The sequence below is a fragment of the Chrysochloris asiatica genome, unplaced genomic scaffold (assembly GCF_000296735.1).
Source record: "Chrysochloris asiatica unplaced genomic scaffold, ChrAsi1.0 scaffold00021, whole genome shotgun sequence".
Taxonomy (NCBI): domain Eukaryota; kingdom Metazoa; phylum Chordata; class Mammalia; order Afrosoricida; family Chrysochloridae; genus Chrysochloris; species Chrysochloris asiatica.
In genome coordinates, this window is record NW_006408539.1 from 2,785,087 (window position 1) to 2,800,179 (window position 15,093).

Consider the following 15,093-nt stretch of genomic DNA (forward strand, 5'->3'; position numbering starts at 1 on the left):
AGTCAAGAAATCAAATGACATTACCTTAGGCAAATTTGCTGCACAAGACCTCTTTAAAGTGTTCAAGAGCAAAGATATCAGTTTGAGGGCTAAGGTATGTCTCTGACCCAAGTCATGGTGTTTTCAATAACCTCACATGCATGTAAAAGTTGAACTATGAATAAGGAAGACCATAGAAAAATTAATGCATTTAAATTATGGTGGCAGAGAAGAAGATTAAAAGTACCATGGACTGCCAGAAGGACAAACAAATCTGTGTTGTAGGAAATACGGTCAGAATGCTCCTTAGAAGCCAGGAGGGTGAGATTTGGTCTCTCATACTTTGGGTATGTTATCAAGAGGAGAAAGTCTCTGGAGGAGGACATCATACTTGGTAGAGTCTAGGGTTCGAGAAAAAGAGGAAGACCCCTAACAAGATGCACTGACAGTGGCAGCAGCTATAGTTTGAAGCAACAGTTGTGAGGATGGTACAGGACTAGGCAGTGTTTCATTCTGTTGTGTATTGTGTCACTGTGAGTCAAAACTAACTTGATGGCACCTTACAACAACACCTATTCTGTGGGCTTCCTGCTCAAATCCATTTTTTTCTTTCAATACACATCCCTCTTTGTTTCTTTTCTATCACATGAATCTTTTTTCCCCACAAAGCTTTTATTGTGAATTAAGTGGTAGTCGACATAGCAGAACATCAATTTTGCACTCAATCACATCTTGTTTCATTGCAATGAATACAGTCCCCTTCGTGCACCATCGGTTAATAGTATTTGCTTTGATTCCATCTTTAATTATTATTTTTTTTTATGTACACAAAAACACCCAGGAATGAATAATCGTTTAAAAACCAAAGGACACATTTTTCAGACCAGCCCCCTGCCTGTCAGCATAGTCTTTCTCTTTCCATGAGTCTAGGTCTTCAGATGCTCTGTCTCTCCATGCCATGTCCTCTGATTCCATCTCCGGTGTTGCTGCTTCGCTGGTTAGGATCCTACGTTCTGTTCATGCTCTTCTGTCTTGATGGTCCTAGGGTCCTCTGTTCCTGGAATGTAAGATTAGCTACTCCCCCTTTTTGTCATGTAATGTTTACATTTATACTTGTGGCAATTGCAGAATGTTTGTCATGATAACAATTACATGATAACCATTATTGAATCAAAAGAATCCTATCCCTCTCTTCTTTCACTAGACCCATCTAGACAAGATGAAAACTATTCAGTTGGGATTCTACCTTCCCCCATTCCCTTTGAAACTAATTTACCTCTTAAAAGCTTGTAAGGCAGTTACTTCATGCCTTTATAGCACGCCCCCACCTCCATTTTAGGTAGCCAATGTCTAAGTTGCCCATCCCTGTCAGCCCTGTGTACTGAGGGCATAGGGTTTATACGTGAAGACTCATTCCATCTCAATTGGTATTTTGAACTACTAGATCCGTAAGTTAAGGTCAAGTTAATCAATTGTGGCTATTTACACTGCTTCCTGTATCAAACTGCTTTATCTTCCTCTAGTAGAGCTCCGATTACCAACCTTCCAAGCTAGGTCAAATGGGTACTTTCTGCAAGTTTGGACATTCTTGTGCACCTCCCCCCACTTCATTTCAGCTGGACGGTTCACTCTTAGCTCTAGCCCCCAGAGTTTAGGTCAGTGTCTATGGGCTCAGGGGTTCTCAAGTCTCTTCAAATTTTGGACCAACCATCCCTTCCCCTTCTCTTTCTCTCATCTCATGATCGACAGGAGTCTATGGAACATGGTCAGACTCAGACCCTGTCTTCATTACTGCCTTTCCCCCACTTCCACTCACAAGTAGACCAACATGGTCACCAGCGAACTTAAAGGCTTTCTTGTGTGTTTCCTTTGAGTTTCAGTCCTGGATGAGGGTTTGTCCTGAAGAGACTTGATGACTTGCCTTGATGGCTCCCTGGTGAACAGTTTGCTTGTTCTTGTAATAGCCAAACAATCTGCCTTTTTTTTCCCCTGCTGGTCTTTCTCTAAAGAAGTATCTTGTGTTCCTCTAGCTTCTCCAGATTGGTCTGCATGTCCTTTCAAGAAGGAATGTCCCATCTCAGAAGGTTCTGTATAGAGTTCAGGATTCCACCTAAGGTCCTATCTTCTACTAAGGCTCCACAAGAAGCCTATTTCACAGGGCAAGTTCTAGGACCCCTCTTTTAGGTATTCAAATCAGTTATAAGCTAAAGATGGGTTTACAAGTTTTCTGTAATCATACTTTCTGATAATCCTTTCTATTCCACTAAACCGTCTATTTACAATAGCAGGCAAGGGAAACCTTAGCATTATTTCCTCTCTTTTACTCATTCAGATTATGCTTCCATCCCTGTATCACAGAGCCCTGTTGTTCCAAGGTTGAGCATAGATCACTGTTTACCTCTGTCCTATTTAGCCCATGCAAACCTACATAAGTGTTTCCATTCTCTTCTCCTTGTGTATTCTCCTCCCCTTCCTCACCCAAGCTATGATGTTATTATCCCCAATCTGCTATCTCATGGTTCTTGATGAAATATTGAGGAGTTTACTGGTCCAATAGACATAGCTCTAAATCACCATCAGCACTTCAGTTGTTTTCCTTCTTCAAATGTAAGACAGACTTACTTTTTGGATATATGATGCCATTCATCACACAGGAGTGAGGCATATAGGGAGGAAAGATGTTTTCATTCTTCCCTTTGGTGTTACCTCCAAATCCTAGCCAAGGCAGTATAAAATGACTTCTTCTACCATGAAAAGAACATAAGGAAGAGTAAAGGCAGATGCATTTTACAGGAAAAGTACAATTGAAAAATGAATACACTTAATTTTGTTTCTGGAAGATAGTCCTTTCAAATGATACCTGCCTCTGCCAGTTTTCTTCTTCCCTGCTATGGCAAAATATGCTCCCAAATTTGCCAAAATACAGTTGGGATGCCGATTCCTCCTTGGCCTTCTGTCATGCCTTCTTGGTTCCAGATGGAGGTCAGTATGCCAGGTCTGTTCTAAGTGCCAACTTACTCCAACGGCAACCACTATCAGAACGGACTCATGGTTGGAAATAGCAGAAGCCAACCTTAGATGCCTTTCAGCATGTTGTTGTTGTTGTTAGGTGTCATCGAATTGGTACTGATCCATAGCGATCTTATGCACAGCAGAACGAAAACACTGCTTGATCCTGGGCCAACTTCACTACTGTTGCCATGCTTGAGTCCATTGATGCTGCCACTTGGCCAATCCATCTCATTGGGGGTCTTCCTCTTTTTTTCTGACCCTCCACCTTACCAAACATGATATCCTTCTCCAGCGACTGTCCCTCCTGACAACATGTCCAAAGTATGAGAGATGAAGTTTGGCCATCTTAGCCTCCAAGGAGCACTCTGGCTGCACTTCTTCCAAAACAGATCTATTGGTTCTTTTGGTAGCCCATGGCACTTTCAATATTCTCCTCCAACAGCATAACTCAAAAGCATCAATTCTTCTACTGTCTTGCTTATTCACTGTCCAGCTTTCACATGCATATGAGGTTATTTCATGGTGGGTACTTTATTGGCTCATCTAACTAGAAGTCCAAAACATGGAACCATGTTCCTGTGCAGTTGAACCTTGAAGTTCATGAACACAGATTTCTTCTCTTGTCTGTGCTTGAACATTCTTTGGCTTCATTCCCCCAGAATTTTTCTCTAGGATCTTCTCCAAATCCAAATTATAATTTTGGATTGCAATCCCAGAAAAAGAATGATCTTTCCTCCAGAATCCTTACATTAGCTTTCAGGAAGGAAATATTGATTGGTCCAAAACTCATTACTGTGGCAGTAATGGGAAGCCCTGATTGGCCAGACCTGGTTATATGTTTGCCTGGTGACTGAAGGTGGTTGTGCCAGCTCTATCATATTGGGTTTCTCATAAGAAAGAGCAGTTCTCTAATTAGAAGAAAGGGTCACTGACAAGGCCACAACAAGAACTAGAAACCCCAAACAGGGACCATTATGCCATACTTTGTTACCAACAAGGGAGCCTTATTAGCAACAATGCTGTTGTTGTTTTTAAATGCCCTTGAATCTGTTCGACTCATAGTGACCCTGTATAGGATTTCCCAGGAGCAGCTGGTGAATATTATCATAAAATATAAACATCACATATTACCACCTGATAGAGATTGTGTCGAGTTCTTTAGGCATCACTGAATGTAATCCTTATAGCAATCCTAGGAGGTACACAGCATAACCATGCCCGTTTTGCAGCGAGAAAGTGGAGGCTTGTGGGTGAGTGGCTTGTCGAATGTCATACACTTTTGTTGTTGTTAGGTGTCATCGAGTTGGTTCCAACTTATATCAACCCTATGTACAGCAGAATGAAACACTGCCTGGTACTGTGCCATCTTTACAATTGCTGCTATGCTTCAGTCCATTGTTGCTGCCACTGTGCCAATCCGTCTCATTGGAAATCTCCCTCTTTTTCACAGTTCCTCCACTTTACCAAGCATGATGTCCTTCTCCACTAGCCCACTCGTACTCACTGATTTCCTGAGTTGAGTAAAATCGTTCTTTTAGTTATGATTGAATTGTCCTCATTATCATTATTATTTATTATACTGCCTTTAATGCTTAGGGATGAGTTGGCTTGGAGACAATCTGAGAAGCAGATACTACAAGAGACTCAAAAGCACTACTCTTCCAGATCCTTAACCTTGACACCCAGCCTGTACTTGGGCTCCTTGGTGACTTGTGAGTGAATACTGCTGTGGTTCTCAAGTGGAGACTCTCGCCCTCTAGCCATTGCTCTTCCAACCAAACTTGTTCTCAGTTCTCTTATTATTGAGTCATTATATGTACTTTACTTATTGTTGTCTTTTTCAGGTGAGGATCTGATGCTCAGAGAAGTAGAGTGACTGGCTCCAAGGCATACAGTTGATTTTTGGTAGAGCTAGGACTTGACTTTGTCTAGTCTCCTTCACCCTTTCCGTTCTCTATGTAATATGTCTCAGACCTGCAGTAAGTGTAGGAAGTGAACCCTGACTCACCTGCATGTTCCTGTTGCCATCATGGCAAGTCCTCTCTACTGAGTGACCTTGGACCAGTCCTTTTATATCCTGGTGCCTCAGGCTTTTTTCACCTAAAAGTTGAGTTAATAATGTAGGATCTGTCTACAAGAATATCTTTTTGAAAGGGTAACATCAGGTGAGCTATATGAAGGGAGTTTGGAGCCTATATTGTTCTCTGCAAATGTTGGATAGTATTTTAATGTAGCTCACCATAAATCTTCAACAGATGTTTCCTAATTAAATGGATGAGTGAAGAGCTTCTTTCTGAATGAGCTCCATGCCATGTAGTGTTATCCAAATGTATTTTCTCTGGCTTTGGGCTGATAATGGTTATTCACTTGTCATTCTCTGATGGAGATTCTAAAGTGATATTTAAGTGTCCCCTTCTCCCTCCACACACACGCGGTCTGAAGGTGCATTACTGGACATTTGTCCAGAAAAAGCACATACATGTAGTCCATAATAACATGGCTAATGTGTTTGATAGACTTTTTCTCATTAGAAATGTTAACTCATTTGGAAATCTATGCAAGTTGACGGAAAACTAGGTCTTGCTGATGGTACAACAATTTTACTATCTAAAAGAGCAAAATTGAATCTGCTTTTGTGTAGAAGCAAGGACATCTTGTTGTGTCCTTTGGGTTTTTGTGTGTCATTGAGTTTTGGAAATGTCTCTTTAAGAGACACCATGGAAACAGATAGTTCAGCTTTAACCCACTGTCTCTGCACTTAGGCCCTGGTCAGCTCCGGCCTTCATGATCACTCTGAGTTTCTCTTTACTAGGATGGGGAATGGCATTGATTAAAGGCAAAGGTGTCTATTAATGGAATTGATGTCAAAAAGTTGTACACATGTACAAAGTTGAATTGACAAATGTTGTGTGATATATATAACTACCACAACAAAAGAGCAGCTACGGAAGCTGCTTGGGACCGTGGTTTGGCGCAGTAGAATAATCACTGGACTGCTGGCTGCTAATTGCAAGGTCATCAGTTCAAACCCACCAGCTGTTCCTTGGAGGTGTTATGAGTAGGAACCAACTCGATGACACTTAACCGTAACACTAAAACAACAACTGAGGCTGCTTAGGTACAACCAAACACCACAAGGGATTTAATTTCTTGGTTTGGAGATTTAGGGTCCTGAGTTCATGGGTCATTGGTTTAATGTAGTTTTGAGTGCTTCTGTCCTACCTCCTAATTCATTGCATAGTGCCTGCAAGCAGCCATCCAAGGTGCAACAATTGGCCTCTATTTGCCTGCAGCAACAGAGTCAGGACTAGGAGGAGGAAAGGAAGTGCTTGACTAATTGTCTCCAAGTGTGGCCTCTGCCTTGAGAACAGAAAACTGGATGTGCCAGACTACTATTATTAAACATTTAAAACAAAAAATACCTTTATTGTGTTTTAGGTGAAATTTTACATAGCAGATTAGGATCCCATTTAACAATCTGAATACAAGTTTTTCCATGACATTGATTACATTTTCCACAATGTATCACTATTCTCAATAGGTCCATTCTGTTTCCATTAACCCAACTTTCCCGCCACTCCTTGGCGTCTTGTCTTTGTTTTAGGGCAAATGTTGCCCATTTGATTCTCATATTTGATTATTTAAGAAAGTATAGATTCACAGGTAATACTATTTATTTTATAAGCCAATCTATCATTTGGATGAAAGGTGACCACTGGGAGAGACTTCAGTTCCAAGTTCAAGGAGGCATTTTACAGCAATAGTCATGAGACTACTAAAAAATTTGCTGTTTTTTTTTTTTTAGTTTAGGAATTTTTGATTTGTTCTACATTTTACTCCCTTTCTATCCCAGACATTCTATTGTGTCCCTGGCCATAACAATCATTAGTGGTAACAGACACCATCTAGTTCTGGTCTCAGGCTAGATAAGAACACAGTTTGTATGGCCTATTACTTAGTTTATGGGCTCCTTTCATCATTGAGTCTTGGGTTTATTACATTCTCTTTTGTTCCCGGTGAGTAGATCAACAATTATATCTTAGATGGGTGTTTGCAAGTTTTAAAGACCCCAGATGCTGCTCACCAAACTAGAATGTAGAACATGTACATCACTTGACCAAGTTATCCATGAGATTACGGTCCCAAGCCTTCAAATCCAACCAATCCTGTAAGGCATTTGTTTATATCTAGGAAGTGTCTGGAACTGTGCTCCTCTATAGTTTAGTATATATATGAATATATATGCAACATACATAAAACATGTATGCCTACAGATACACATATATATGCATAATCATACACTCATGTGCCTTAAAATATACATTTTTTTGTTGTTTTTAAGTACTAGTGAGTTGTTTCTGACAGCAACCCTGTATATGGTTTCCTGGAGTGACTGTGAGTTTGAACAGTAGACCTTGTGATTCAAATGGCCTTGTGGAGCCTACTCAACTGCACTTAACAACAACAACTATCTAGAAGAAGTCCTGGTGTGGCTCTAGGGGATAACACTGGACCACAAGACCATTGAGGACCCCTGGTGCGGTGCTGTGGGATATGTCTAATTGTATCATTTCTCTTATATCTCTAGGAGTGGGATGGCTGGATCATAAGATATTTCTATTTTTAATTTTCTGAGGACTCACTAAAATGTTTTTCATAGTGGTTGTACTATTTTACAACTCACCAACAATGTGTAAGAACTTCAATCCACCTACAACCTCATCAGTGTGAGAAATAACAGTTTAAGACACAAAAAGGCAAAAAAACAAAAACAAAAACAAAAGCTAAAAAACAATTGCAGGTCAGGCTTTGTTGTTGTGAGCGTCAAGAGCCTAAACTATACTGCCTGTCTTTCTCTCCTCGTCTTTCTTTGGTCTTTCTGGTAGGAAAATGCCCACTCAAAGCTCCAGATTCACACCTTCCCAGCTTAGCAAACCATCTGGATTGTGTATCATATTCTTGCATCTTTTATCAATTTAGAGATGGGCCCTGATTGGACCTGTTTGGATTGTTTGTTCTCCTTGACCATTCACTGTTATTAGGGGTGTGAGGAGCTCACACCTGGGTCATGTTCCTTCCTTTGTGACTGTATAGTCTTGAGCGAAGGCACTGTTGGCAACAACCTCACCAGGTCCAGTGGAACTATGTGAGGAGCAAGTCCTTCCTAAATACGGACTGGACAGACAAAACTCACAGATATCCTTTCCACATGTCATCTCAGAACTCCGCATATGACACACTTTTGATGAATCTTTCTTGATTGTTTGGTTTTTAGTTTCAGAATGACTTTGACATTTTAATTTAATTTTGTTTTTCTTGAAAACAAACACAGCAGAACACATACCAACTCAACAATTTCTATATGTACAATTCATTGAGTTTGATTACATTCCATTCAAGTTGTGCAATCATTGTTACACTCCTTTTTGAATTGTTTCTTCCCCATAAACTTATTGTCCTGTAAGCGTCCTATCTAACCTTTCAAGTTATTTTTATTGATTTTATCCCATACAGATAGTTCTTAAAACAGCACACAGCTCAACTAGGCATTCTTTACTAACTAAGCCAAATTATTTTTTTGGTTAGAAGAATAGTTTAGGGGATAGTTCTGGTTTAGATTTAGGTTAAAGATGATCTCAGAAGAATAGGCCTAGGGGTCTATCCAGCCTCAATGACTCAGGAACGACTGGATTCCAGGAGAATTTGAAATTCTGCTTTTGTCAGAATTTTTTTCTATAGAATCTTCTATAAAAGCTCTTCAGAATTACTTTTAAATTGGAGGAAAATCCTCTCACAATCCCAAACCAGCTCAACCTCACGGCTGCTGGATATGACTAATACAACTTTCTTGCAGGGGCCTCTTGTCACAGCCTTCGAGCAGCTGCAGTCTCCCTCAACCACCTCGCAGGCATGGCTCAGAGCTTGGCCGCACTCTGGCAGCAGTGTGGTTCCAGAACCCTATCCCAGACTTCAGGCTCGGCACCAAAGCTGACGGTGAGAACGTCCTAAAGGCCTCCAGTCCAGATTTTCAGAAGCAGACAATGATACCTGGCAGGACCGTGGCTACTTAGCAGGAACTCTGGTAGCATAGCGGTTACGAATTGGGCTGCTAACCTCAAGGTCAACAGTTCGAAACTACCAGCTGTTCTGCAGGAGAAAGATGAGGCTTTCTGCTCTGGTAAAGATTTACAGCCTTGGAAACCCTGTACAGGGTCACTATGAGTCGAAACCAACTCCATAGCACATAATCACCACCACGCCAACAAAAATGGTAGTTTTGCCAATTTGAGAATTTATCCCCCATAAATTGATGTCTCTGGACCTCTTCCGAGTTCCGAAAATGACACACAAGGCAACAGAGAAATTGACAGTCTTTTGAACAAAGTAGAAGGAAAAATTGGAAGAATTGAGTTTGGATACGAGTATGAGGGTGAAAGGATCTCTGGTAGTGTAGTGATTATGAATCAGGCTGCGAACCTTAAGGTCAGCAGTTCGAAACTACCAGCTGTTCCGCGGGAGAAAGATGAGACTTTCTGCTCCCGTAAAGATTTACAGCCTTGGAAACCCTGTACAGGGTCGCTATGAGTCGGAACCGACTCCACAGCACAACACAACATAAGGGTGAAAAGAGCTCTGGTAGCGTAGTGGTTACGAATCGGGCTGCTAACCTCAAGGTCGGCAGTTAGAAACTACCAGCTGTTCCGCAGGAGAAAGATGAGACTTTCTGCTCCGGTAAAGATTTACAGCCTCGGAAACGCTGTGCAGGATTGCTATGAGTCGGAACAGACTCCACGGTACTTAACAGCCACAAGGATGAATTGGTTACCACCCATAGTTGGGGGAGGCAGCATGGACAGATCTTGCTCCACTGCCAACGGGCGCTTCGTGGAGTATGGTATTTATGAACTGATGTATGATGAGCTTTAACAGTCTACCCTTGAAACAATTTGGAAATATTCTCATCTTCATTGCGGGTATCAATTTGGCAGAGAGTGATCTGCCGTATACCTGAGCCATAATGGGCCGTGGGAAAGAAGTTTACACTGGCAAAGATGTACGGAATCTGGGAGTCAGAGAGGGAGGCATTATATGACATAGTACAACTGAAACCAATTATGGTTACTATGGTAGAGATTGATCAAGTGGTGATTGATGGATGTATGAAATACGTGAGAAAAACATGCGACGAAGTCTTAGACAATCGTAAAGGAGAAGGCTATCAGCTTCTAAGAGAAGACTGCATTGCAGTCCTTAAGAGGTTCCCTAAAGAAGGGAGGGAGTTTGATTCTGTGATCCGTGATCTGACAGCTGTATCCATTTCCCCATCTCCAGAGGAAGATTCCACATGGGAATTTCTCAGACTGATTTCTTGACTTTTCAATGAAAGGATTGAAACAAAATGGGAAATATTTTATACATACAGGGGAACTGTGTCAATTTGGCAGAAGGCCCAACGCTCTAGGAAGAGCAGCTCAGACGCTTGTATCAGTCTGAGGAATTCTCTAAGGAGATCTTCTGTCCCTTCGTACTTGGAATTGTGGGTATTTTACCCTATGTGGAAGAAAACTAAGCCTTGAAGATGGGTATTACTGATCATGTGTGACCATCACATGCTTAGATGACATCAGAACGAGTCAGGAAATTGATTGCGAATTCCTTAAGTTGTTGTTGTTGTTTTCTTTTTTTTTTTAATTTTTAAAAAAGAAAGCAAGTGGAAAAATGCATATTTTGATGTGCTAGGTTTTTTTTTTTTTGGTTTTTTTTTTAAAGTCAGTTTAGGGGTGTTCCAGCAACACAGTAGAGACTACTATGTGCACTGAACCCCTGGAATGGGATTTTTGTTACTCTGCATTTCTGTGTGGACTGTTTCCCTTCTTTTTCCATTTCCCTTTTCCTTTGGGTAGACCATCAATGTACGCGTTTGTAGGAACAAGTATCATTACTTTGTTCCTGGGTGAAGTTCTCTTAAAAAATTGTCTTAGATCATTAAGAGTTGGTGCTTATGAAAGAGAATGAAATAAATGAATAGCATTGCTTCCATTAAAGTAAGAAGAGAAAAAACAAAACAAAACTTATAGTTCCTCACAGTAGTGTCTGCCTTTTAATATTAGTGTTGTCTTGGTTTTAGAGTCTAACCTCATCATGAATGCATATGAAGACAGCTGTTTTGTATCCTTTGTAACATCATCCCACTTTCAGGCTGAACACTTTTATGTCAATTAACTGCTTTCCAAATGATTTTCCATGCATGTTGGTTTTCAGGAAAACACTACAGGAACAAGCAAATAAAGTAGATAAAATAATGGAGACAATATAAAACCTGAAAATAGAAATACAGACTATTACTAAGATTTGAGAAATTGACAATACATTGAATGGGCAAAGGAGTCTATTTGGATCAGTGGAAGCCCAAATTATTGAGCTTGAAGATAAATCTCTCAATATTAGTGGGCTAGAAGAACAATCCTTAAAAAAAAGAAAAAGGAAAAATCTGAAGGAAGCCTAAGATTCATGTAAGACACTATGAAGAGGAATAATTTACAGGTGATGGAAATTCCAGAAAAGGAAGAGACAAAGAAAAGCACAGAAAGACTAGTTAAGTGCTTCCTGGTCTAGATGGAATTCCTATAGGCCTAGGTGTTATCTTTTCTGTGCACCCAATCTGTAAGCAGTCTCTGCAAACCCCAAAACACCTGGAATCAGGGTCTTCCCTTTTAGAGGGCAAGAGTTTCCAGAACTGGCCAGAACCAACTCCCCAAAATCTGGAGCAGATCTTTCTTAAATCCAGGCTTCGGGGTCTGTGCAGCTAGCTCTCAATTTACTTTGATATGGTTCACAACTGATGCTGGGAGACAGGGGGCTTCACTGTTGGTACATGCAGCAGAGAGCTGGCCATGACTTTCTGGTTACTAGCAGAATGTGGGGAACAAGGGGGAAAAATCATACCTTTCTCTCTGCCGGTCACTGGTATGCCTTTCTGTCACTAAGCCATTGTCCTGTCTCCAAAGCCACTCACAAAAGTTTAAGCTGGCCACACTGCATCTGGTCCACCAGCACAGAACAACACCTGTCCATCTCCTTTTTTGCCATGTTTATTTAGCTTCTTCTCTTAGTCAACATCCCTTCATCTCACGGTTCCAGGACTATCATTTGTATCTGTTTCATTTGGTTTTCCTTTTCTTTGTTGTAGAGGGTCTGTGCAGCATTTCTGCCTAGTCCACCATCTGACCACCTCTACACTCCATAGGGTTTTTTTGTTTGTTATTTTTTCTTTGTTTCAGTCTTGGCGGGGGTTTGTCCTGAAGGGACTTGATTTCTTGCCTTGATTCCTCCTTGGTGAATAATTTGCTTGTTCTTGTAGTAGCCAATCAGACTGCCATTTTTGTTTTTGATTTTTCTTGCTGGTATTTCTTTCAAGAAGTATCTTCTGTTCCTCTAGCTGCTCCAGGCTGGTCTGCATGTCCTTTCAAGAAGGTTCTGGGTGGGGCTGAGGATTCCACCTATACACTACAAAGGTTTCGCAAGAAGCGTATTTCATGGGGCAACTTTTAGAACCTCTTCTAGGTATTCCAATGCTCCATAGGGTTTTCAATGGTTGATTTTCAGAAGTAGGTCTCTAAGCTTTTCTTCTAAGGTATTTATGAGAGGACTTGTACCGAATGCCTTCTGGTTAGCACTGACCAAATCAACTGTTTGCACCACCCAGGGATTCTCATCTGCACATATTAAAGGACAAACCAACAGACCAAATTAAAAAGTTACTTTGTATGTGTGTACACAAGAGTGTAACAGGGATGAGGGATAATAACAATCACAGGGCAGGAAAATGTAAGGTGGATGAACTGAACATCTTAACTGAAGCCCAGAGTTAAGAGTTAATCAGCTAAACTAAGATCTAGTTGGTAAATACTGACCATTCCACTGCTGGGCCCTGGGTTCTGTGAGATCAGTTCCCACAGGATCCTGCAGTCAGGAAGTCAATGAAAAAAAGCCTGCCTCTAAAAAGGAGAGTGTCCAGACCAACCTAAAAGACACATTAAGTGGATCTTCTTTTTTAGTATTTTCTCAAAGAATAATGTAATGACAGACAAGTGGGCCTGTGGAGTTTGTCGGTAACACTGTGGACATCATTACATAGCATGCAAGTCATTAACTAGGACTGTAGATAGGGTGCCCAGACTTAATAATTTTTATTCCCACCCCTGGGCAAACCTGGTAACATAAATGCCCTCAACCCTGCCATGAAAAACTGCTCTGGAATGCAAAGTTTGACTCAGACAGCAATGGAAAAGAAACTGTATTGGTCTCATTTCTATCTTTTTGAATAATGATATACCAGTTTCCCAATAAATTGCATAAAGGTGAGGAAGAAAAATAAGTCTTTGACCTTTCTCTTTGATAACCACACTTAGATATTTCTTCTCCTATCTTATGCTAACCACGGAGCTTTGCATAGCAGATCTAATTTCCTGCTGCTGTAGGCATTGAAATGGATAGGACTTCCTTTCCATCTTCCCCTCTCCCCTACATCCTGCAGCCTTCTACATGGTCTGTCACTCAAGTATGGGAAGGCATAGAACCTAAGTGAGGGACATTCACGGGTGAAATCCTTTCCAGACAAACTGTTTTCACCATGGAGAACAAACAGGTGTCCGATGGGGAAAATTGCCAAAGTTGAGTGTGTGGAATATGGCAATAACATCTTCTGGATGATGAACATCTTACATCCTGATAAATGTACTTATAATTTGTTAGTTTAATTACTGCAGCGTTGTAAAGTCTTGAATCAGTAACTCCTTTCTCAACAGATTAAGGGCCTTAAATAATTCTGCAGGAAGACTCATTCCTCACTCTGGTTTTTGGACATTTCTCTGAAATGTATTTCCAGAGCTCAGCTGGGTGCCATTAACAACTCAGGGTGATTACTCTGGTCGCCTTGTGATCCATAAACGTCTCCTTGGAGTGGCTTCTGCATTTCTAAGCATGTAGCATACATTTCTTTCCAGTAATTACCTTCTCCCATCCTCTTTTTGGGATGCAAGAGAGATTTCATCCTTTCTAAACAATCAGCAGCCTTTGATCCAGAAGAAGAAAGTGAGGGACTTTCCTCTGAGACTCCAGATGTGGGTCTGGTGAGGATGTACCAAACATTGGTAACACCATCCACTCCTCATCCCAAGGATTGGGGATTGGAAGGTTCAAAGTTTGTTTGTATTAAAAATTCATGCTTTCTTCCTAACTTTCTAATTCTTGCTCATTTTCTCTCTTTTGCTAATGTTTTTCTTTCTTCTCAAGGGAGAGCTGGTTTAACTGGCATTCTGTCAAAAGGAAGTCTCTGCTAATTGGACTTTCTCTGCTTTGCAAGCAGAATAATAACTGATATTCATGATATTCTGGAAATGTCTGCAAGATCCTGAAGTGTCTAACAGATTCTCAAAAATGATTGACTTCTGTGCAGTATAATTTTAGTATCAGGTATATTTTATGGTTTTCTGACTCATTGGAAGTTGGAGGTCTATGCAAGAATTATAACTGTCTATTTATGAGAGTATTTATTAGGCCAACACTCTATTTGGAGAGACAGAAAACAGGACTTTTTAAAAATTGGGAAGTCCTAGTGGGTACAAAGCAGCCAAGTGTAACACTTCTTTTATCTCTGGTGCACATAAGGGCTCCTTACCAGTTGTTGCTGAGTTGACTAACTAATTGTGACCCCATGCATGTCAGAATGAACAATGCTCTTTAGGGTTTTTAGAGAATTTAGTGGCTGGTTTTTGGAAGAAGGTTGCCAAGACTTTCTTTCAATATGCCTCTGAGTGGATTTGAACCTCATCTTTCAGTTGAGTGGTCTCCCAGGAGGTACTTCAAGTGTACTTAATGGAATGTTGGGTGACATGGGGACATGGATAGCTTTAAACTTGACAAGGGACCAGTCTTGAACACAACTGAACTGGAGGCCTGGGCATCTTTGTTAAATAATCAGATAGATGGGATCAGAAGAGGCCACAGCTACAAAGTTCAGAAACACACACAATGCATGTCAGAGCAGACACAAAGATCCACATCAAGGAGGCAGAGGGCTTTGAGAAATCTAGAAGACGG

General features: G+C 40.8%; 1 pseudogene; it reads left to right on the plus strand.

The window, feature by feature from the left end:
- The first annotated feature begins 4,205 nt into the window (after positions 1 to 4,205).
- On the plus strand, positions 4,206 to 10,568 carry LOC102822260 (annotated as a pseudogene).
- The last annotated feature ends 4,525 nt before the right edge of the window (positions 10,569 to 15,093 follow it).